At 49.1% G+C, this 25,345-nt stretch overlaps 1 protein-coding gene across 1 annotated transcript in view; it reads left to right on the forward strand.

The window, feature by feature from the left end:
- The first annotated feature begins 18,043 nt into the window (after positions 1 to 18,043).
- LOC132835130 (polyamine-transporting ATPase 13A3-like) overlaps positions 18,044 to 25,345 on the forward strand; it is a 69,755-nt gene continuing 62,453 nt past the window's right edge. Inside the window, exon 1 of the mRNA XM_060854449.1 lies at positions 18,044 to 18,315. The gene's annotated coding sequence lies outside the window, so the exon portion shown is untranslated. The remainder of the gene's footprint in view (positions 18,316 to 25,345) is intronic.

Consider the following 25,345-nt stretch of genomic DNA (forward strand, 5'->3'; position numbering starts at 1 on the left):
AAAAGCGCAGCAGGTCAGGCAGCATCCGAGGAACAGGAGATTCGACGTTTTGAAGAAGGGCTCGTGCCCGAAACGTCGAATCTCCTGCTCCTTGGATGCTGCCTGACCTGCTGCGCTTCTCCAGCAACACATTTTCAGCAAGAACAGGGTTCTGCCTTGCAACAGGAATCACGCAGAGAGCGGTTGCGGTTTGTATCGTCCTTGGTGGAGCATAGCAGGCAGTGTTGATTGGAGAGTGGACTCCTCTTGGATTAGATTAGATTAGATTAGATTCCCTACGGTGTGGAAACAGGCCCTTCGGCCCAACCAGTCCACACCAACCCTCTGAAGAGTATCCCACCCAGATCTATTTCTCTCTGACTAATGCACCTAACACATATGGGGCAATTTAGTATGGCCAATCCACCCTAACCTGCACATCTCTGGACTGTGGGAGGAAACCGGAGCACCCGGAGGAAACCCACTCAGACACGGGGAGAACGTGCAAACTCCACACTGAACAGTCACCTAAGGTGGGAATTGAACCCGGGTCCCTGGCGCTGTGAGGCAGCAGTGCTAACCACCGCGCCGCCCCCAGACGTGCGAGTCATTTGGTGAAAGTGCAGTCTTTTCACCTGGACAGCCAACGTATCCTATTTCAAAGCAGTGGCTAATGTAATTTATACCGTTTGATTGTCAGATAGTGCCTGCAGCCCAACCGTGATTGTATTTGTGCACATCATGAATGTTGAGACTGTTGGATTCAAAGCTGCACCCTTCCAACACTAGCCCTGCGGTGCTGCAACGAAACCGAGCACCCTGCTGGTTTGCATATTTGTGCCTCAACTTTATCAAGGTCTCCATTCAGGCAGCAGCGTTTGTCCATACCTGCACAAATCAGGCTGAAGCCTCCGATCTAAATGGTGCGGAATTCAGTCGCTGGGGAAATGAAGGAGCTCTGTCATACATTTTCATTCAGGCATTGTATCCAAAATGCTTTTCTGCTGCAGTAGTGGAGGTCCGCAGCTAGGAGTCACTGCGTGCAGCAACTTGGGAGCTGCCAGCACGACGCGTGTTTTTCATTTTCTCCTCTGCCCAGGCCAACAGCTGTTAATCACCCCCCCCAAAAAATGAAAGCTGCTTTCAAAGGCAGGATTTCCCAAGTGTACGCAACAGTAAACTCGTGCAGAAAGATGCAGACAAAGCACACGTGAGCCCTGTGAAGCAGCTCCTCCCTGAGTGAGGGATGTGCACTTCTCTGCAAATGCCCCTTCTCTTCCCCCCCCCCCCCACCCACCCCTGCCAGCCTGCGACGCAATTCTTCAAATGTGTAGTCGGGCGCCTGAATTCTCCCCTCCCTCCTGCATATTCCAGTTGGAGAATAAAGTTTTAACAGCCTGGCCTTATATAATAAACCAAAAAAAAATTGGCCATGTCAGAGAGTTGAAACAAATAAAAACAGAAATTACTGGAGGATCTCATCATTCTTCTGTCCACCAATCATCCATTCAATAGGCTGAACCAACTTGTGCCAATTCAGAAGTGGTTCCTGCTGTGGGTGGCACAGGTGGCTGCAGTTGGAAAGCTTTTAAGCTCCCTACAACTTGCCCTAACTTGAATTGTTCACTGTGCTGGTTGGGCTGTTTGATGTTTAGGAAGTGTTTTTTTTTAGAAAGCTGTAGCCTCAGCGGTGAATGAATTCCCAAATCGGCAATGCCAGGCTCTGTCCAGAAACGAGAACAGGAGTTGCCGGAGAAACTCAGCAGATCTGGCAGCATCACAGCTGTTCTGAAGAAGCCTCAGTCGACTCTCAACTTTAGCTGTGCTTACTCTCTCCATAGCTGCCAGGCTCAGTGCTGGGGTCTGCTGCTTTTCGTCATTTGTGTAAATGGTTTGGATGTGAACATAGGAGGTTTGGTTAGTAAGTTTGCAGACGACACCAAAATTGGACAGCGAAGAAGGTTACCTCAGATTACAACAGGATCTTGATCAGATGGGCCGAGGATTGGTTGGTGGAGTCTAATTTAGATAAGCGTGAGGTGTTGCATCTTGATAAGGCAAATCATGGCAGGACTTACACAGTTAATGGTAGGATCTGAACAAAGGGACCTTTGTTCAAAGGTTCATAGTTCCTTGAAAGTGGAGTTGCGATTAGACAGGGTGGTGAAGGCGGCATTTGACACACTTGCCTTTGTTGGTCAGGGCATTGAGTTTCAGAGTACGGAGGTTATGTGGTGGCTATAAACAACACTGGTTAGGCCAATTCTAGAATATTGCATTCAGTTCTGGTCTCCCTGCGATAGGAAAGATGTTAATCTTAAACGGGTTCGGAAAAGATTTACAAGAATGTTGCTGGGATTGGAAGTTCTGAGCTATAGGGAGAGATTGAGTACGTTGGGGCTGTTTTCCCTTGAGTGTAGGAGGCTGAGGGGGTGACCTTGCAGAGGTTTGTAAAATCATGAGGGGGATGGATAGGGTGAATAGCCAAAGTCTCTTTCCCAGGGGAGGGCACAGAATCATCGAGATGTGCAGCACGGAAACAGACACTTTGGTCCGAATTGTTTATGCTGACCATATCCAAAATTAATCTAGTCCCATTTGCCAGCACATATCCCTCTAAACATTTCATATACCCATCCAGGTGCCTTTTAAAAAATGTAATTGTACCAGCCTCGTCCACTTCCTCTGGCAACTCATGCCATACACGCACCTCAAACCTCTGAGGGTGACCCTAGAGAGGTTTATAAAGTCATGAGGGGCATGGATAGGGTAAATAGATAAGGTCTTTTCCCAGGGGTGGGGTAGTCCTGAACTAGAGGGCATAGGTTTAGGATGAGAGGGGAAAGAGTTAAAAGGAATCTGAAGGGCAACTTTTTCACACAGAGGGTGGTACATGTATGGAATGAGCTGCCAGAGGATGTGGTGGGGGCTGGTACAATTACAGCATTTAAAAGGCATCTCAATGGGTATATGAATAGAAAGAGATTAGAGGGATATGGGTCAAGTGCTGGCAAACGGGACTAGACCAGTTCTGGATATTTGGTTAGCGTGGACGAGTTGAACTGAAGGTTCTGTTTCTGTGCTGCGTGACTCTATGACTTGTTCGGTTTCTCCAGCAATTTCTGTTTTTGTTTCAGGTTTCTGGCATTTGCTGTCCTTTACTTTTTTTTTTACATATTGTTCTGCCAGGGATCCCCTCCCCCTGCAATTTCTAACAGTAATTTTACCATGACCACCTGGCCTTTACCTGTTTCATCAAAACACTAAATGGCCTCTTGGCTACTTGCTTGGCCACGAGGGCCAGGGTCCCTGTGAGGGGGCAGTGGTTCCTCTCCATTCCCAAATACCTCTGGGTCTTGTGCCATTTGTCGGCTGTGCCCTTCAGAATTTCCAGCATCGCCAACCTCAACTCCTGGCAGTCAAGTGGCATCAACATTGTTGACAATTTAAAACACTACTCCATGCGAGAGTCAAACCTATCCCCACGGGGGCACTGGCAAACCTTTTGGGTGAAGCCTTCATTGGATAGTTTTCCTTTCCTTCTGAAAAGCAAAATCCAAGATTGGAGTGTGCTTTCTCAATCGTGGTGAGCTGTTTTGTGGAAAACTATGCCACTTGTACATCAAGGAACATGTACTCAGGGAAGAAGGGAAGTAGAAAGCTAGCAAATATATCATTTTCAGAAAAACTATGATGAATGTCTGCACAGTTAAATTAATCAATCTCGGTGTACATTTCATGCTATTTGTATATTTTAATGACATACCAAAGTCTCCTCTGCTGCTGTTGACGCTTAGAATGTGTTGTCTGTTTCATAGCAAATAAACATGCAGTAAGTACTCATTGTTGTTTCTTCATTTACTTTGCCTCTGTGCACATTGGAAGGGAGCAGAAGGTCACGCCCTGGATTATGTTCGAACTCGTTCATTGTTGATCTGTAACCTAACACAGTTTATTCACCATTGCCCGTCTTCGGTTCCACTGAAATGGCACATCCACCTCCAACTCAACAAGTGATCTGGTAGCAGTGGCTGTTGTGGGAGAGAGTTCCAAACGTCTTTCTGGAAAACGTCTGTGACATCACTCCTGTAAATGCCAGAGAATTAAAACGCCGTTTTGTGAAATTGTCATTTGAGTCCAAGAATCATTCTAGTGCATGGATACTGCACTTCCTCAAAGGCCAATAAATTCTTCCTAAGGTGTGCCATCTGGAACTGCACTCAAGATACTGCAGGGTTTCCTGTATATAAAATGCAATAACAATGGGAATCCTCTCATGATTTATACACTTGTGCAGTGCAGTCCTCTGGATATAAAGACCAGGTGTTTTGCTGCTGTGATTATTTTCTGTACTTGTTCATCATGCGTTTTTCCCCTCAAAAATATAGTTTTACAAATTTTGTGATAAAGTATATCCATTTGAAAATTACAGAAGACACGACAAAATTCAAATGTCCATACTCCAAAGAAGATTCATATCAGTGAATGGCTTCTTTCTCTCGCTCCACCCCCTCATGCCAGACCTGATGAGTTTCTCCAGGATTTCTTGTTTTTAAGTCACAAAGCCTGTTCCACTTTTGTGTGCCTCAGTGAATTGTTATCATTTCAATACGTGCGATACGCATTGCATGTCAGGCATTCAGTCTGAGGTAACACAGCTCAAGTTGAAATTTACAGAAGGTGCGATCGCAATAAACTTTACTCCCTGTAGCACGTCCCACTCTGAGATGCTTCAAGATGACTTCAATGCTCTTAACGTTCACAACGCACATATCAAGCTTGAGGGGTTCTACAGACATTAAAGAACTTTGGGCAGTGACCTTTCTGCATTACTCCTCTGCAGTAACTGCTCCAAACAACAGTGGGTCTCTTAGTGGGTAGTCCTAGGCTTGGGACTGTGCCAGTCTGTAGTGCTCAGTCAAGGACATGTCATTGCTCTGTACTTGTTTGTGATGTTTTAATCATATGTCAGACTCCCAAGTACCATGGACTCTCACTGTTTTCACCATTATGAAAGTATCCTTTATGTCTAAGCGAGCCAACCTCTTTTCACACATTAGCTGGCACAGCTTTGGCCAGTTCACTCTTGTACTGTTACACTTCTACATTAAAGGGATTGGATAAATACTATTTGTATTTTGTCAGTCCCTTGGGCAATTGGAACCGAAGCACCTTTGGCTAAATAGTTTTTTAAAAAACGGTTGGGTAGACATTCTGCATTCGCGAAGCTCCCGAGTGATAAATGTTGGCCACAATTATCTCTATAAATAGGATCTCCGACTCTTAAGTGGGGGTCAAGAGATGCAAAGCAGCCCTTTAGGAAGAGGTTGTATTAAGCCTCCTGCAAGTCAGCGCTGGCTGAGGGGGCATAGTCCTATCTCACAGCCAGAAGGTTGAGTCTGAGTCCCACACGAGAAATCTGAGCACGATATCCCAGACTGACAATCTAACGGAGTACTGCACTACCATCTTTATGTCGAGGGGTTGAAACTGCAGCTTTGTCTCCCCGCTCCCAGCCTCACAAGTAAAGGATACAGAGTAGTATATTTTGAAAATGAGCAGGAGCATTCTCCCCAGTTGCCTGGTCAACTTGTATTCCTCATCCCCAGCACCTTAACTTAAAATGTTACAGCGCAGTACAGGCCCTTCGGCCCTCAATGTTACGCCAGCCTGTGAAAATAATCTGATGCCCATCTAACCTACATCACTCCATGATATCCATATATATGTCCAATGACCATTTAAAAGCCCTTAAGGTCGGCAGGTCTACTCATGTTGCAGGCAGGCCGTTTCACACCCCTATTACTCTGAGTAAAGAAGCTACTTATAATACCTGTCCTAAATCTATGTCCCCTTGTGTTAGTCTTCACCATCTGAGGAAAAAGGTTCTCACTGTCCACCCTATCTAATTGCAACATTTAAGAGGCATTTGGATGGGTATATGAATAGGAAGGGTTTGGAGGGATATGGGCCGGGTCTTGTAGGTGGGACTAGATTGGGTTGGGATATCTGGATGGGTTGGACCGAAGGGTCTGTTTCCATGCTGTACATCTCTATGATTATGACTTTGATTATCTTATATGTCTCAATTAAGTCACCTCTCAAATTCCTTCTCTCCAATGAAAACAGCCTCAGCTCCCTCAGCCTTTCCTCATAAGGCCTTCCCTCCATCCAGGCAATCCTAGTAAATCTCCTCTGAACCCTTTCCAAAGCTTCCATATCTTTCCTATAATGCGGTGACCAGAACTGCGCACAATACTCCAGGTGCGGCCTTACCAGTGTCATGTACAGCTGAAGCATGACCTCATGGTTCCGAAACCCAATCTCCCTACCACTAAACGCCAACGTACAATATGCCTTCAGAACAACCCTATCAACTTGGCTGGGAACTTTCAGGAATTTATGCACCTGGACACAAATCTCTGTTCATCTACTCTATCAAGAATTTTACCATTAGCCAGGTACTCTGCATTCCTGTTAATTCTTGTGAAGTGAATCACCTCCCACTTTTCCCATATTAAACTCCATTTGCCACTTCTCAGCCCAGCTCTATGTCCCTCTGTAACCTAAAACATCCTTCGGCACTATCCACAATTCTGCCTACCGTGGTGTCATCTGCAAATTTACTAACTCATCCTTCCAAGCCCATATCCGGATCATTTATAAAAAAATGACTAACAGTGGTCCCCAGAACAGATCCTTGCGGCACACCACTGGTAACTGAACTCCAGGATGAATATTTCCTATCAACCATCACCCTCTGTCTTCTTCCATCTAGCCAATTTCTGATCCAAACCGCTAAATCACCTTCAATTCTGAAACTCTATTTTGTGCAATAGCCTACCGTGTGGAATCTTATCAAACACCTAACTGAAGTCCATATACACCACATCAACTGCCTTACCTTCATTCACCTGTTTTATCACCTCTAAAGAACTCAAAGGTTAATGAGGCACAACCTACCCATCACAAAACCATGTTGGCTATCCCTAATCAAATTATTCCTTTCCAGATGGTTATAAATCCTGTCTCTTATAACGTTTTCCAACACCTTACCTACAATCGAAGTAAGGCTCACTGGCCTATAATTACCAGGGTTGTCCTAACTCTCCTTAAACAAGGGAACAACATTTGCTGTCCTCTAGTCTTCTGGCATTACTCCTGTCGACAATGATGCCATCAAAAAAATCGAAGCCAAAGGCTCTGCAATCTCCTCCTTGGCTTCCCAGAGATTCAGAGAATAGACGATAGGCAATAGACACAGGAGTAGGCCATTCAGCCCTTCAAGCCAGCACCACCTTTCATTATGATCATGGCTGATCATCCACAATCAGTATCCTGTCCTGTCTTATTCCCATAATCCTTGATTCCACTACCTCTAAGAGCTCTAGCCATCTCTTTCTTGAAAGTATCCAGAGACTTAGTCTCCACTGCCTTCTGGGGCAGAGCATTCCATACACCCACCCCTCTCTGGGTGAAGAAGTTTCTCCTCAACTCTGTTCAAAATGGCCTACCCCTTATTTTTAAACTGTGTCCTCTGGTTCTGGAGTCACCCATCAGTGGAAACATGCTTCCTGCCTCCAAAGTGTCCAATCCTTTAATAATCTTATACATCTCAATCAGATCCCCTCTCATCCTTCTAAACTCGGGTGTATACAAGCCCAGTCGCTCCAATCTTTCAACATATGATAGTCCCTCCATTCTGGGAATTGACCTCGTGAAACTATGCTGCGCTCCCTCAATAGCCAGAATGTCCTTCCTCAAATATGAAGACCAAAACTACACACAATACTCCAGGTGCGGTCTCACCATGGCCTGTACAGCTGCAGTAGGACCTCTTTGCTCCTATACTCAATTCGTCTTATTATGAAGGCCAGCATGCCATTAGCTTTCTTCACTGCCTGCTGTACCTGCATGCTTGCTTTCATTGACTGATGTACAAGAGTACCTAGATCTCATTGTACATCCCCTTTACCTAACTTGACTCCATTTAGATAGTAGGATAAACCCCATCCAGCCCAGGCATCTTATTTATTTTCAGATCTTCCAAAATTGCTAAAATCTACTCTTTGTCAACCTCAATCTCATATCTTGTAGCCTCTATCTCCATATTATCACCAACATTTCCTTTTCCAATGTGAATCCTGATGAAAAGTATTCATTAAGTGCTTCCCATGTCCTCAAATTCCACACACAAGTTACCACTACTATTTTTGAAGTGAATGAAGTTTTTTTTTCTGTTGATGAGACATGGGTATCTCTGCCTAGGCCACTGTTTACTCCTCCATCCTCAACTGCCTTTGCAAAGTATGGTGGTGAGCTGCCTTCTTGAATTGCTGCAGTCCATGTGGTGTAGGTAGACCCACAGCGCAGTTAGGGAGGGATTTCCAGGATTTTGCCCCAGCGACTAAAGGAACAACAATACGTCTCCAAGTTGGAGGGGAACTCGCACTGGCTGGTGCTCTCATTGTATCTCCTGCCCTTGCCCTTCGAGATGATAAGGATTGAGAGTTTGGTAGGTACTGTTGAAGGAGCCTGGGTAAGTTGCTGCAGTGCACCTTATAGATGGTACATACTGCATCAATGACTGGGGAGTGAAAGGTGGATGTGTTGCCTATCAAGCGGGTTGTGTTGTCCTGGATGGTGATGAACTTCTTGAGTGTTGCTGGTGCTGCACTTCTCCAGGCAAGTGGGGAGTATTCCATCACACTCCTGACTTGTGCCTTGTAGATGATGGGCAGGCTTGGGGAGACTGGAGGTGACTTATTCAGTTAGATCCTCTGATTTGGTTCTGCTGTTAACAACGTCAAATAGCACGTCCTGGCTGATACTATCTAGTCCTTTAAGGATCCTCAAAAGCTGATCAGTTTTTGTCACTTATCAGCCCAAGCCTGAATGTAGTCCAGATTTTGCTGTGTTTGAACATAAACTGCTTCCATTTCTGAAGTGTCATGAATGGTGTTGAAGCGAACATGCCCACCTCTGACTTTATGCTGGAGGGACAGTCATTGTTGAAGCTTCTGAAGATTGTTGGGCCTGGGACACTTTCCTAAGGAACTTGGGCTCTTGTGGTGCAGTGGTAGTACTTCTGAGTCAGGGGGTCCAGATCCAAGTCCCACCTACTCCAGAGGTGTCTAGTAGCATCGTTGAACAAATTGAGTAGAACGTATCTACCTCCAAGGAACTCCTGTGGTAAGAGTTCTACAGCTTCTAGAATCTGAGGTTTAAAAATCACCTACTGCCAATGATTATCTCACCATCTAATCTATCATTTTGAGTGTTCATTTAAAATTCTCTTGCTCATTGGTTCTGGGTCCATCCTGGAAAGGCATGAAAAAACATGCAGCTAACTTTCACGTGTTTATGTTAAATGTCGGACTTCCCCAAAAATATTTGATTCATGAACCTTGTAAACGTCCATTCAAGGCATTTTACAGGAAATGCAATACAATTCAACTTCTCTCTATTCAGTATCTTGGGTGCATTGAAGAGAATTTGCAGTGTTCAGTGCAGACTGATGCTCAGACCAGTGGTACTTAGAGTCATTGAGATGTACATCATAGAAACAGACCCTTCAGTCCAACTCACCCATGCCGATCAGATATCCTAAATTAATCCATTTCCATTTACCAGCATTTGGTTCATATCCCCCGAACCCTTTCGTGTACCCATCCAGATGCCTTTTAAATGTTGTAATTGTACCTTTTACCACTGGGACTCCTTCTCAAGGCCAGGGAATTGATGCGACCCCTCAGTGAGAACTGAGAGAAAGGAGGGGCTCCCTTTTCACGCTCGGTCAAAGTTCACAATGGCCGTTGTTACCTCAGACCCTGAAATACCAGGTCACGACCCCACTTGGGGTCCTGAAGCCAACTTTGGGAAGCCGTGGCTCAAAGTGTGGAGGTTGCTGGCGAGGGCCAAGGGCTGTGTCAACAGCGTAGTCACTTGGGTAATGTGTGAGGCACTGGATCGAACTGGGAGAGGGGGCGTCCTGCTGTAAAAGGGGTCTGGGTACGAGATTTTGGGTTGCAAGCTCTTGAGGCCACAATGCGCTATGGTCAGCTCCGAATGAGTGCTCAGCTCCGAGACCACTTTAACTATTTTTTTCCCAAGCTGTGAGCGGGAACTAAATGACTCAACCTTAGGGCCTGGCTCCTGCAGCACCATCAATAGTAATCCCTGCATGTTTTTCAGAAGTGATCACTCCTCTCATAAGGCTTTGTGTTTCTCTCGCTGTGTTCTTCGAGATGTATTCCCCCAGCTGCCTACTTTTACAGTTCTGTCCCCCCCTCTCCCCCGTCCTGACAATTCTCATTGACGGATCTTGCCTTGAAATCAAGCCCTGGGGAAGACTTTGGAGCCCCTGGATTGGATCGAGAAGACATATGATTGGTTTAAATGTATCCAGAGGCACTATGCAAATCACAGCTATTGTTTGGGGGGTAGTAGGTTTGAAGGGATGGTATAACTCTTATCAACATTAACTCATTGGTGTCACTGTGGACAAATATATTAACTCACTGAGTTGGGTAGTAATGAGTTTAAATGGGTAAGTGGAGATGCAAACTTTTACTGCAGGTTGGAGTCATACCCACCATGTAGGAATGTGGTTGTGGTTGTTGGAGGTCAGTCATCTCTGCTCCAGGACATCTCTGTAGAGTTCCTCAGGTTGAAATTTTCCTTACCATCCTATTCAGAGACGTTAAACACCCCTAGAACAAGTGGCACTTGAACTCAGGCCTCCTAGCTCAGAGATAGGGATAATACCACTGCATCACAAGTACTTGACTGCCTCAGGATAGTATTTCCTAAGCAACCATTCCAGAGATTTTATTGCGCACCTCTGGAGCATGTGGGATTTGAACCCAGGCCGCTTGGCTCAGGGGGTAGGGATACTACCACTGTGCCTCAAGAACTGGAGTTCATCAGGATCATGTCCTAGGCTCAACTACATTCAATTGAATAGAATAGAATCCTACAGTGTGGCCCAACAAGTCCACACTGACCCTACCACCCAAACCCATTCCCTATTAGTCTACATTTACCTCTGACTAATACAGCTAACCTTGGATACTATGGACTATTTAGCATGGCCAATTCACCTAACCTGCACAACTTTGGACTCTGGGAGGGAACCGGAGCACCGAAAGGGAACCCACGGGCGGCACGGTGGCACAGTGGTTAGCACTGCTGCCTCACAGCGCCAGGGACCTGGGTTCAATTCCCGCCTCAGGCGACTGACTGTGTGGAGTTTGCACGTTCTCCCCGTGTCTGCGTGGGTTTCCTCCGGGTGCTCCGGTTTCCTCCCACAGTCCAAAGATGTGCGGGTCAGGTGAATTGGCCATGCTAAATTGCCCGTAGTGTTAGGTAAGGGGTATATGTAGGGATATGGGTGGGTTGGGCTTCAGCGGGTTGGTGTGGACTTGTTGGGCCGAAGGGCCTGTTTCTACACTGTAAGTAATCTAATCTAATCTAATCTAAATGGGGAGATCTTTGCACGGACAGTTGCTGAGGCTAGAATCGAACCCAGGTCCCTGGTGCTGTGAGGCAGCAGTGCTAACTACTGAGCCACCTTGCTGCCCAGTTGCTTCATCAATGACCTACCATCCATCATGAGGTCAGAAGTAGGAATGTTCTCTGTTAGCTGGGCAATGTTCAGTCCCATTCACAACCCCTCACATACAGAAGCAGTCCATGTCCCTATGCAGCAAGACTTGGATTTTTGATTTTGATTTTATTGTCAAGTGTGTTCAGTACAAAAGTACAGGGGTACAGTGAAAAGTGTACAATGCCACCACACAAGGTGCCATTTAGGTACAATTAGGGAGGTGTAGAATCTTCAGAACAAGTTTGAAAGAAAGAACAAAGTTAAAAGTTAACCATTGCAGCAATCATAGTCCAGTGACACCTTGTTAGTTTTAAGTAGAAAATAAAGAAGTAAAGCTGAAAGTTTAAACAATTGTTAAGTTCTTAGCCACAGTGAAACTGCACAGACAGGACCCACCTAAAGACCAGAAGTCCACTCTGAGGCCACGCTGGGCCAGGAGACTGCCATACCTCACAGGGGAGTTGCCCCACCAGGTCTGTGCTTGACGACATTCAAGCATGGGTTAGTTAGTGACGCGTAATATTTGCACTAGGCAATGACTGTCTCAAACAAGAGAGAATCTAACCATTTCCCTATTGATGTTTATTGGCATTACTATCACTGAACCCCACCCCCGCCACCAACTAGCAACATCCTGGCATTTGCAAAGATGCCTATATCAGGCCAGCGTTCTGCACCTGCATAAGCAAGTCAAAGGCATGGAGTTATGTGACAAATAGTTCGTCTCCTGACACCCCACTATTCACAAGGCACAAGCCAGGAATATGATGGAACATTTGACGCTTGCCAGGAAGCCTGAAGCTCCAACAATGCTCAAGAAGCTCAACAGCATCCAGGACAAAACAGTCCCAACTCACTTGCAACCCACCCACATCTTAAACACCCACTCCCTCCACCACCGAAATTTGGTGTGCATCACCTACAAGAAGCACTACAATGACTCATCAAGGCTCCTCCGACCTTGATGCTCTCCAACCTTCAATGTTTACTATCTTGAAGGACAAGGGCTGCAGACATATCGAAACACCACCACTTGCAAGTTCCCCTCTCAACCGCACCCTATCCTGACATCCCTTCAACGTCACTAGGTCAAAGTCCCGCAATTCCCTCTTCCCTAACTGCCCTGTAACTGCAGTGCTTTAAGAAGGTAGCTCACCAGCCCCTTCTCAAGAGAAATGGGGATGTGGATGTAGGATTGCTGGCGGAGCTGGAAGGTTCGTTTCCAGACGTTCCGTCACCCTACTAGGTAATGTTTTCAGTGGGTCTCCAAGCGAAGCACTGCTGGCAATCCCTGCTTCCTGTTTTATATGTTTGGGTTCCTTTGGGTTGGTGACGTAATTAGGGCTGGGCAAAAATGCTGCTCCAACCAGCGAAGCCCCGCATCCCATGAAAGAATTTAAAATAATCAAAATAAAAAAGACACAGACCATAAAAAAAGTGAAACGAATCTTCAAGTTCACTTCGGGGTTGAAGCAGCTGTGTGAGACTTGTCTTAAATTTTGGTTGGACCATACTTGCAAATATTTTGAACAGGTCGGGTCTCCATTTTATAAGAAGAATTCAGCAGCAATGAAGGAGTTGCTAAAGCAAACTCACAAGGATTATCGCTGCTGAAAATGTGTTGCTGGAAAAGCGCAGCAGGTCAGGCAGCATCCAAGGAACAGGAGAATCGACGTTTCGGGCATAAGCCCTTCTTCAGGAAGGGCTGTTCCTTGGATGCTGCCTGATCTGCTGCACTTTTCCAGCAACACATTTTCAGCTCTGATCTCCAGCATCTGCAGACCTCACTTTCTTCTCACAAGGATTATCGTTAAACTAAGATCACAAGAAGCCGAACAGGGTCTTTCTTGAGTTATTTGCCTGAAGGCAGATTCAACCTACAGCTCACGTCCAGGTTCAGCAAGAGCAGAATCCCTAAAGTGCAGATACAGGCCATTCAGCCCATTGAGTATACATTGACACTCCAAAGAGCACCCCCACCCACACCTTATTTCCCATGACAAATCCACCTAACCTGCACATCCCTGGACATTGTGGAATAATTTAGCATGGCTAACATGCACATCTTTGGACTGTGGGAGAAAACCAGAACATCCACAGACTCAGGGAGAATTTGCATACTCCACATGGACCATTATCTGATGCTGGAATTGATCCAAAGGGTCTGGTGCTGTGAGGCAGCAGGGCCAACCACTGAGCCACTGTGCTGCCCCATATGGAAATTGGGACTGTCCTTAGAATTAGAATTGGCTTTATTGTCCATAAGACATAGAAGTGGAAGCAAGGCCATTCGGTCCATCGAATCCACTCCACCATTTACAGTAATCACGGCTGATGGACAGTTCAATTCCACTTACCCGCCCTCTCACCATAGCCCTTGCAAGATCACAAATTTATCGATCTCTGCCTCGAAGACACCCAACGTCCCGGCCTCCACTATACTCCGTGGCAATGAATTCCACAGGCCCACCACTCTCTGGTTGAAGAAATGTCTCCTCATTTCCATTCTAAATTGACCCCCTCTATTTTTAAGGCTTTGCCCATGGGTCCTAGTCTCCCCGCCTAACAGAAACAATTTCCCAGCGTCCACCCTTTCTAAGCCATGCGATATCTTGTAAGTTTCTAATAGGTCTTCCCCCAACCTTCTAAAGTCTAATGAATGCAATCCCAGGACCCTCAGCCAATCATCATATGTTAGGTCTACCATTCCAGGGATCTGTCTGTGTGAATCTCCACTGACATGCAAAGAGGCCCACAGCCTGTGGTTTATAAGACCAGTGCTCTAACCACTGAGCTATGGTACCTGTTTGACCACATTGCACTCAAATGAGTGCACCAAAATGTGTGCAATATTGCTGCTTTTGGCGCCATCTTAGGTACAGGATACCTAGGTACAGAGACTTAAATATTTGTTACAGAATTGAAAGAAAAATAAATGAAGTCCAGCATGGGAATACAAAGTTTTTAAAAAATTACTCGAATCACCTTGAAAGATCCAGCATAAGAATAAAAGGTTTTTGAAAAATGTACTCAAATTACACATTTTCACCAAGTCCGTGCAAGCATCGAGTCTCCAGACCGCACCGGGCTAAGTATCCAGGCCATGACAGCTTTCCAAAACTCAAGGCCTCACTTCCAGTCTACAAAGGCCTTATGTTCCCTCCACAACTTCCAGGCCTGGGACTCACCTCCTCTCCACTGCCTCCGATCCGGGACTCACGCACCCCCCCCACCCCCACCACCAACAGCAGCCTGGCTTCAGAATCACCACTGGGACATGCCAGCGATAGTCGCCCGTCTGGGAGTCACCTCCTCAGTTTCCTCCGGGTCATTTTAAGAAGTTAAACGTTTGGGGAAAAGAAAACTGCAGAAAAGAGAAGGGGACAAAAAAGTAAAAGAACTGATGGAGCAGAGCATCTCCAGCTGGAGCTCCCTACGCTGCCGCCTCCATCTTGTTTTAGTTCAAAGCAAATGAGGGATAACAATAAGGAGGTCTCACTACAAACATACAATACTAAAAATCACACAACACCAGGTTATAGTCCAACATGGTTATTATATACAAGGCAGTAGTTAGGCCACAGCTGGAATTCTGTGAACAGTTTTAGTCCCATTATCTAAGGAATGACATCCCGGCATTGGAGTCTAGATTAGAGTGATGCTGGAAAAGCACAGCAGGTCAGGCAGCATATGAGGAGCAGGAAAATCGACGTTTCAGGCAAAAGCCCTTCATCAGGAATAGAGATTGCTCCATCAGGAATTGCTCCATTCCTGATGAAGGGCTTTTGCCCGAAACTTCAATTTTTCCTGCTCCTTGGATGCTGCCTGACTGGCTGTGCTTTTCCAGCATCATTCTTATCTAGACTCTGCTTTCCTGCATCTGCAGTCCTCGCTTTTGCCTATCCTGGCATTGGAGGCAGTCCAGAGAAGGGTCACTAGACTGATCCTGGAAATGGAGGGACTGCCTTATCAGGAGAAGTTGAGGCTGTACTCATTGGAGTTTAGATGAATGACCTTATTAAAACATGTAATTTTCTTAGGGAATATGACAGGGTAGATGTGGAGACCTTTGGAAGAGACTACGACCAGGGAGCATCATCTCTGAATTAGGGACTGTCCAGTTAAGGTCGAGAAGGCGAGGATTTCTATCTCTCAGAAAGCAGTGAATTTGTGGAATTCTTCAATGCAGAGGGTAGTCGAGGCTGGGTCGTTAACTATATTCGATGTTAAAAATCACACAACACCAGGTTATAGTCCAGCAGGTTTATTTGGAAGCACTAGCTTTCATACCACTGCCCCTTCATCAGGTACCACCCCCACCCCCATGTAAGATCGTAAGACTCAGAATTTATAGCAAAAGTTTACAGTGTGATGCAACTGAAATTATATATTGAAGAAGAACTGGATTGTTTGTTAAGTTGGTGTTAACCTGATTCCACAACCACCTGATGAAGGAGCGGCGCTCCGTAAGCTAATACTTCCAAATAAACCTGTTGCACTATAACCTGGTGTTGTGTGATTTTTAACTGTTGGTTTATAACCTGGTGTTGTGTGATTTTTAACTGTTGGACTATAACCTGGTGTTGTGTGATCTTTAACTGTTAGACTATAACCTGGTGTTGTGTGATTTTTAACTGTTGGTCTATAACCTGGTGTTGGGTGATCTTTAACTGTTAGACTATAACCTGGTGTTGGGTGATTTGTAACTGTTGGTCTTTAACCTGGTGTTGGGTGATCTTTAACTGTTAGACAATAACCTGGTGTTGTGTGAGTTTTAACTGTTGGACAATAACCTGGTGTTGGTTGAGTTTTAACTGTTGGACAATAACCTGATGTTGGGTGATCTTTAACTGTTAGACTATAACCTGGTGTTGGGTGAGTTTTAACTGTTGGACAATAACCTGGTGTTGGGTGATCTTTAACTGTTGGACAATAACCCGGTGTTGTGTGAGTTTTAACTGTTGGTCTATAACCTGGTGTTGGGTGAGTTTTAACTGTTGGACAATAACCTGATGTTGGGTGATCTTTAACTGTTAGACTATAACCTGGTGTTGGGTGAGTTTTAACTGTTGGACAATAACCTGGTGTTGGGTGATCTTTAACTGTTGGTCTATAACCTGGTGTTGGGTGAGTTTTAACTGTTGGACAATAACCTGATGTTGGGTGATCTTTAACTGTTGGTCTATAACCTGGTGTTGGGTGAGTTTTAACTGTTGGACAATAACCTGGTGTTGGGTGATCTTTAACTGTTAGACAATAACCTGGTGTTGGGTGAGTTTTAACTGTTGGACAATAACCTGGTGTTGGGTGATCTTTAACTGTTGGTCTATAACCTGGTGTTGGGTGATCTTTAACTGTTAGACAATAACCTGGTGTTGGGTGAGTTTTAACTGTTAGACAATAACCTGGTGTTGGGTGATTTTTCACTGTTAGACTATAACCTGGTGTTGGGTGAGTTTTAACTTTGTACACCCCAGTCCAACACTACCATCTCCAAATCATAGTCCAGCAGGTTTATTTGGAAGTACTAGCCTTCGGAGCGCTGCCCCTTCATCAGGTAGCTGGTATAATCAAGGATGAGACAGAGAGATTTATAATCAGTGAGGGTTGTGGGGAAGAGGTCTTTAGTTGGCTTGTGGGTGATCAGGTCTCATCCAGTGGAGGAGTGGTCAATGGGCTGAATGGCCTTAGACTGGGGGCTGGTCTGATAGGGGAGGCGGAGTTGACATTAAAGGGGCGGGGCCAACGCTCACGGGCGGGATTAGTCACTGCGGTGGGCGGGCAAAGGACGAAGCGGTTGGGACGCGCTGCGAGGGGGCGGAGTCAGGATGGCAGGGGCGGGGTCAGCGCGCGGGAGGGCGGAGCAGAGGCGGTGAGGGGCCGATACTGACGTGGAGGGGCTGGGGCCAGCGCAGCAGAGGGCGGGGCATAAGCTGTGAGGGGGCGAGACTGACGTGGAGGGGGCGGGGATAGCGGCGGGGAGGGCGGGGCATAAGCTGCGAGGGGGCGAGACTGACATGGTGAGGGCGGGGCATAAGCTGCGTGGGGGCGAGACTGACGTGGAGGGGGCGGGGCATAAGATGTGAGGGGACGAGACTGACGTGGAGGGGGAGAGTCTAGCGCCGGGAAAGGCTGGGCATTAACTGCGAAGGGGCAAGACTGACGCAGGAGTGGGCGGGGCCAGAGCCGGGGAGGCTGGGCAAAAGCAGAGAAGGGGCGAGACTGACGTGGAGGGGGCGGGGCTATAGCTGGGGAGGGCGGGGCATAAACTGCGAGGGGGCAAGACTGACGTGGGTGTGGGCGGGGCCAGAGCCGTGGAGGGCGGGGCAAAAGCGGAGAGGGGGCGCGACTGACGTGGAGGGGGCAGGGTCTGCGCGGAGAGCGGACGCAGGTGACGGGAGGGGCGGAGCAATCTGCCGAAGAGGGCGGAGCCTGAGCGGGGTGGGCGGGGCTGGAGGACGTCGGCGGGACCGGGACCGGGACCAGGACCAGGACCAGGACGGACGGACGGACGGAGGGAGGGAGAAGGTTCGAGTGACCAACGGCCCAAAGCCGGCAGGTTACAGCATCGCCGGAGGAGGAGGGAGAGAGAGAGCGATCGCGGCCACCGCCACCCAGGAAGCGGAGAGTGTAGGCCTGAGGCCCTCTGAGGGAGCGCCGCAGTGAGAGCAGCCGCCGTCGCCGAGTGTGGGGCCGCTCAATGCCATGTGATGTGGAGCTTCATCCGGGTAAGAGCGGGGGCGGGAGGGGGAACAGGCCTGAGGCCCAGGGGGAGACCCTTCACACACACACACACACACACACACCCCCATCAACCCCCACCCTCACCCCCCCTCACACCCCCACCCTCACCCCCCCTCACACCCCCACCCTCACCCCCCCTCACACCCCCATCAACCCCCACCCTCACCCCCCCTCACACCCCCATCAACCCCCACATACACCCCCATCAACCCCTACCCTCACCCCCACACACACCCCCATCAACCCCCACCCTCACCCCCCCATCAACCCCCACCCTCACCCCCCCTCACACCCCCATCAACCCCCACATACACCCCCATCAACCCCCACATACACCCCCATCAACCCCTACCCTCACCCCCACACACACCCCCATCAACCCCCACCCCCGTCAACCCCCACCCCCATCAACCCCCACACACACCCCCATCAACCCCCACATACACCCCCATCAACCCCCACATACACCCCCATCAACCCCCACCCCCATCAACCCCCACATACACCCCCATCAACCCCCACCCCCATCAACCCCCACCCTCACCCCCACATACACCCCCATCAACCCCCACCCCCATCAACCCCCACCCTCGCCCCCACATACACCCCCATCAACCCCCACCCTCGCCCCCACATACACCCCCATCAACCCCCACCCCCATCAACCCCCACCCTCACCCCCACACACCCCCATCAACCCCCACCCCCATCAACCCCCACCCCCATCAACCCCCACCCCCATCAACCCCCACCCCATCAACCCCCACCCTCACCCCCACACACACCCCCATCAACCCCCACCCTCACCCCCCACACACCCCCACCCTCACACCCCCATCAACCCCCACACACACCCCCATCAACCCCCACACACCCCCCCACCCTCACCCCCATCAACCCCCACCCACCCCCCATCAACCCCCACCCTCACCCCCACATACACCCCCATCAACCCCCTCACCCCCCCATCAACCCCTACCCTCACCTCCATCAACCCCTACCCTCACCCCCATCAACCCCCACCCTCACACCCCCACCATCCCCCACACACACACCCCCATCAACCCCCACCCTCACCCCCCATCAACCCCCACCCTCACCCCCACATACACCCCCATCAACCCCCTCACCCCCCATCAACCCCTACCCTCACCCCCATCAACCCCCACCATCCCCCCCACACACACCCCCATCAACCCCCACCCTCACCCCCCATCAACCCCCACCCTCACCCCCCATCAACCCCCACCCTCACCCCCCATCAACCCCCATCCTCACCCCCATCAACCCCCACCCACCCCCCATCAACCCCCACCCACCCCTCATCAACCCCCACCCTCACCCCCACATACACCCCCATCAACCCCCTCACCCCCCCATCAACCCCCACCATCACCCCCCATCAACCCCCACCATCACCCCCCATCAACCCCCACCCTCACCCCCATCAACCCCCACCCTCACCCCCCATCAACCTCCACACACACCCCCCCATCAACCCCCACCCTCACCCCCATCAACCCCCACCCTCACCCCCCATCAACCCCCACCCTCACCCTCCATCAACCCCCACCCTCCATCAACCCCCACCCTCACCCCCCATCAACCCCCACCCTCACCCCCCATCAACCCCCACCCTCACCCCCCATCAACCCCCATCCTCACCCCCATCAACCCCCACCCACCCCTCATCAACCCCCACCCTCACCCCCACATACACCCCCATCAACCCCCTCACCCCCCCATCAACCCCCACCATCACCCCCCATCAACCCCCACCATCACCCCCCATCAACCCCCACCCTCACCCCCATCAACCCCCACCCTCACCCCCCATCAACCTCCACACACCCCCCCCCATCAACCCCCACCCTCACCCCCATCAACCCCCACCCTCACCCCCCATCAACCCCCACCCTCACCCTCCATCAACCCCCACCCTCCATCAACCCCCACCCTCACCCCCATCAACCCCCACCCTCACCCCCATCAACCCTCAGCCCCACCCTCAGAATATTCTATTTCCACCATCCCACCTCACCCTGAGCATTTCCCTCCCCACCTCCAGTCCTGCCATCGCCTCTGAGCCGCAGTCCTGCAATCCCTCCTCCACAACTGCCAGTCTCTCCCTGCCTGCCCCACTCCCCCAGCCAATCACCTCCCTGGTCCTCTCAATTCCTCCATGTCCACCCTCAGTCCTGCCAATCTTTCCTCTTCCCCCACCTCAATCCTGCTAATCCCTCACACCCGTACCCTCACCCCAAGTCCTCCCAGAAATCACCCTGCCCCCACTCCCAAGACATCCCAATTCCTCCTTCCATCATCCCACTCTGGCCAGCAGCTGCCTATCCCCTTCCCCACTCCCTGTTCACCCACCCCATGCCATCCACAGGACTTGCTGATCCTCCCAAATGCCAGTCCTATGATTTCTCTTCCCCCACCCCCAACTCCAATTCCTGCCATATCTCTCTTACCGCCACCTCCAAACCAGCCTATTCCCCCTACCTCCCGGACCTGCCAGTTTCTCCCAACCAGCACCCAGCCTTGACAATTTCCGTCATCACACACTGCTGGTTCTCTTTCTGCATATCCCCCAAAGCTTCTCTATGTCCTACCAACTCCTCCTCAGGCCCTCCCAACTTCATGACTTCAGTTTTGACCCCACACTCTATGCAGTTGCCTCCGAATGCATTCTCCCTGGTGTTGGGGTCGTGGAATGTGAAGATAGTCCCTGTCATTCCTCCTCTCTGCTTGTGTGTGATGATCTCTGGTTTTGTGAGGGATTTACTTACCCTGGGTGATCTGTTGCCCCACAGATCAAGCTCCCAAGTGAGTTGATCCTGGGCTTCCTTTGCACAATCCTTCTAGCTGCACTGGGTGATGTGGAAGAGAAAGAAATGGGGATTATGGCATCTTAGTGTGGCTACTGTAGCCAATAACCCGAGAGAGTTGAGGTCAGAACCTGCAACTCATTCAGGAAAAATTCTGCCGAATTTACTCCCACACTCCCGGAGGAAATGAGCAATACGTTTTTGAACGGGCATGACTCACCCGAGGCAGGGTTCAAGTTTCCTCCTGATTTTTATTTGATGGTTGATGTCGAGAGTCGCTTCCCCAAAGTCATGGAAAGAAACCATTTGGCTGGTGCCAGCTGTCTGCCACAAAGCATTTTGCATCTCTCTAGCGCCTCCCAAAACACACTGTACCCAACTGAATGTCACTTGTGGTGTGGAAAGTGTGTCTGCCAGCTTGCAGGATCTTCGCAAATAGCATTGTGACAATGACCAGATGCCATTCCATCGCCAGTGCAGGCGAGATGGTTTATGTTAGCTCAGGAGGTCAGAAGGTCTAAAAACGCCTCTGCTTTTCCTCAAAGTAATACCTTGGTTTAACACGCCCTCCCTTGCCCCTTCCCCTCAAACAATTTTATTTTCAAAATGTTTCCTTAGTTTTTAAACTCAGTCTGGAGTTTCTATCCTGGCAATATTTATGGTCAGACATTCAGAATCCTTCTGTCTTAAATGATTGCCCTGAATTCTGTTTGTGTTCTCAATAGTTTTCAGTCAATTACTTACTGTCGCCATCTGGCGAGCTGTGGAATAGTTTTGAGGTGACGAATTAATTGCCTCACAGTTGGTTAGTTGATCTGCCCTTCCATGTATTGATTGTCCTGCTTGTCGATCTGTCACAATCCTGAGCTGACTCAGTGGTCATCCTCTGACTCAGGAAGCAGAGAGCCCTGAGGTGAGATGCTGCAGTGTCTGAGGTGCTACCTTTTGCCAGCCTGTTCAGTCAGATGGCACAGATGATACTGCAAAGAAGAGTGAGTCCTCTGCCGCCATCATCGCCGCCACCGTCCGTGTCTTGGCACCAATGCTTATGCCTCAGCCAAACATCACGAAAACATATCACTGGTTTATATTTTTTTTTCGTGGAACTTTACTGTGAATGAATTAGTGGAGTCATAGAGATGGAAACAGACCCTTCATCCGGCCCATCAATACTGATCAGATATCCTAAATTAATCTAGTCCCATTTGCCAGCATTTGGCCCATATCCCTCTAAAATCTTCCTATTCATGTACGCATCCAGATGCCTTAGAAATGTAATTCTATCAGCCTCCACCACTTCCTGTGGCAGAACCTCATTCCATACACGCACTACCCTCTGTGTGAAAAAGCTGCCCCTCAAGTTTCTTTTAAATCTTTCCTTTCTTCCTCTAAACCTACACCCTCTAGTTTTGGACTCACCTCCCCTGGGAAAAAGACCTCGTCTATTCACCCTATCCATGCCTGTCATTATCTCAACTTCTGACGCTCCAGGGAAAACAGCCCCAGCCTATTCAGCCTCTCCCTATAGCTCAAACCCTCCAGCGTGCTTGTAAATCTTAGCTGCGCTTCTGACCTTCTGAGGGGGTGGGGGTGAGCAGCCAGTACTGGAGGGGGTCTGCACAGAAAGGGAGAGAGGGTGCCCCCGATGGCAGTGGACAGTTTGATTTCAGCTGTGATGCTGCTGGTGTAGAACAGCTTGCCACCAGTCACCATTCACGCTTGTGTGTTGAAATGAGATGGAACTGATTCCAAATTCCCATGGAGTGGACTGGGGAAAAGGAATTAGCCCACCCCCACTCCCCTCAGCCTCCTTTCTTGAAGTGTCCTTCTTGGCTCCTTTCCCTTTCCTACTGCCTGGGTCTTGTTGTGCAGCCACTGACTGGTGTGGCACCGTGCTTGGTTTGCATTCTTTTTGCTGTAGCAGAGCTCCAACTGTTACCTTCTCGTTGAGCTGGTTATAGGCCAGGCAATTGTTTCAGGCGAAACTGGCTCTATCGCTGGAATGCAGACGGAAAGCGTTTTCTCAAACGAAAATAGACCTCCACCAATACACTTGCTCGTGCAAAAGTCAAGGTGCACTGTTTTTTTTTTGGAGAATTGATAAAATGGCATCATGTTCCCAAGGAAGTTGTTGCAGGGAGAGGCACTTTCTTTTCCCTGAAGGCCTTATTGTCGTGCAGGGCTGGCCCCTGTGTGCATTGTTTGTGGACCTCCTGTAATTGTGCTGTGCCACAAGACTGTGTGGTGGCTACTCACGGCTCCTTTTCAGCTTCAGAGACCGAGAGAGTGCAAGCTGGGGAGAGCCGGGAGTCGGGAGCCATCATCCTCCCGGAGTGTCTTTTGGGAACTGCCTCGGAGACTAATATCCCAAACTAAGCAGGTGCGTTGCAGTGCTTCTGTCTGGTGCTGGATGGCCCGTGCTGGGTTTGCTTGCCGCCTTTTATCTGCCCCCGATCCTCCTTTCTTGTCTGTGTGGCCGGTGTTCTGCCTTCCCTTGCCAGTACTGACTTGTGGCGTTGATTCCTGACCTCCCCAGATGCAGAACGGTACAATGATTACCATGCAGGGGAAGACCATTCGACTTAGTGTGTGCATGTGGAGCTGTGCAAGAGCCCCACGGGTGATCCTACTCCCTCTTGCCTTTTCCCCGCAGTCCTGCAAAAGGTTCCCTTTCAGCATTATCACCTGTTTTGAAAGTCACGACCGGACATGCTTCCACATCTCGCCTTGTCCATCCTACTACCCCCGCAGACTCGCACGGGCAGGCACGGTTTAGCCCCTGGTAAAAGCAGATAGATTTCATTCCTCTGACACTCATTGTGACTTCTAAAGGTCCTAAAGCACCTTGCAGCTGCTGGAGTGCTTTTTCTTTTGATTGGAGGGGAAGTATCTTAGAATCTCCACCGTGTGAAAACAGATCATTTGGCCCAACGATTCGACACAGACCCTTGGAAGAGTAACCCACCCAGACCCATTCCACTACCCTATTGCTATTACCCCTGACTAATGCACCTAACCTACACATCCCTGAGCACTGTAGCATGGCCAATCCACCCTAAGCTGCACATCTTTTGGAGTGTGGGAGGAAACTGGAGCACCCGGAGGAAACCCACGCAGACACACGGGAGAATGTGCAAACTCCACACAGACAGTGGCCTGAGGCTGGAATTGAACCTGGGTCCCTGGCGCTTTGAGGCAGCGGTGCTAACCACTGAGCTACCGTGCCACCAGTAGTCACTGCTGGGAAGAGTGTCAGCCTAACTGTGACGCACAACAAACAGCTCTGTCACCACGACCGGGCCATCAGTTTCTGAGAGGTTGGTTTAGGTGATAAATATTGTTCAGGACACCGGAATGAATTCCCCTCACCCCACCACTCTTGTTTGTAAAACCAATCGTGGGATCTTTAATACCCCCCTGACAATTTAAAGTTTCACATGAAATTTGGCACCAGACGCTCTGACTGGATTACGTGCTTGAGTCTCTAGTGCCAGTCTCCTGGCTTAGGATGGGACCCTGGGCTAGGGCACAGTGATGTAGCTCAGCAGTATGGACCTCGGCATGTCCCTTGATCTCACTGGAGTGACTGGATGTAAATTTGACTTGTTTGGTTTAAATAAAAAGGTTGTCGTCACCCGGAACAAAATTGCAAATGCAACCTGTTTGTAGGAAAACGTGTTCCCGATCCTGGAGCTCTGATGTGCCAGTTCGCTGCTGCCTCTCTGTCGATACGAAGGGTTCAGAGCAGAGTTGTGTAAAGTTGCGTGTCAGATTGACCTGCCCCTGAGTCCTGAGCATGTAACTCAGGCCGACGCTCCCTGGCGTTGCTGACTGCACTGTCACTGAGACAATAAGCCGGGCTGTCTCCTGTCCCGCTGGGAGGATGTAAGCGAGGCCACAGTCACTATTTTGAAGCAGGGCAGCTTATGGAGGAAAGCAGACTATCTGGTCGTTAGCTTTGTTACCCTTCGTGGGAACTTGTGTGCATTTCCTGCATCACATCGGGAACCACGCACCAAAATGTAGTGAGTTGATTGACTTTGGGACACCCTGTGGTTGAGAAAAGTGCTAGGAAAATGAAGATTGTATCGTCTGTTTGTCTCATTCTCTCCATCTTCCTGTTTCTCTCTCCCCCCCCCCCCCTTCTTGTTTCCCCATTCTTCTTTATTTCTTTGCCTTTACC

Source organism: Hemiscyllium ocellatum, chromosome 44 (assembly GCF_020745735.1).
Source record: "Hemiscyllium ocellatum isolate sHemOce1 chromosome 44, sHemOce1.pat.X.cur, whole genome shotgun sequence".
NCBI classification, from domain to species: domain Eukaryota; kingdom Metazoa; phylum Chordata; class Chondrichthyes; order Orectolobiformes; family Hemiscylliidae; genus Hemiscyllium; species Hemiscyllium ocellatum.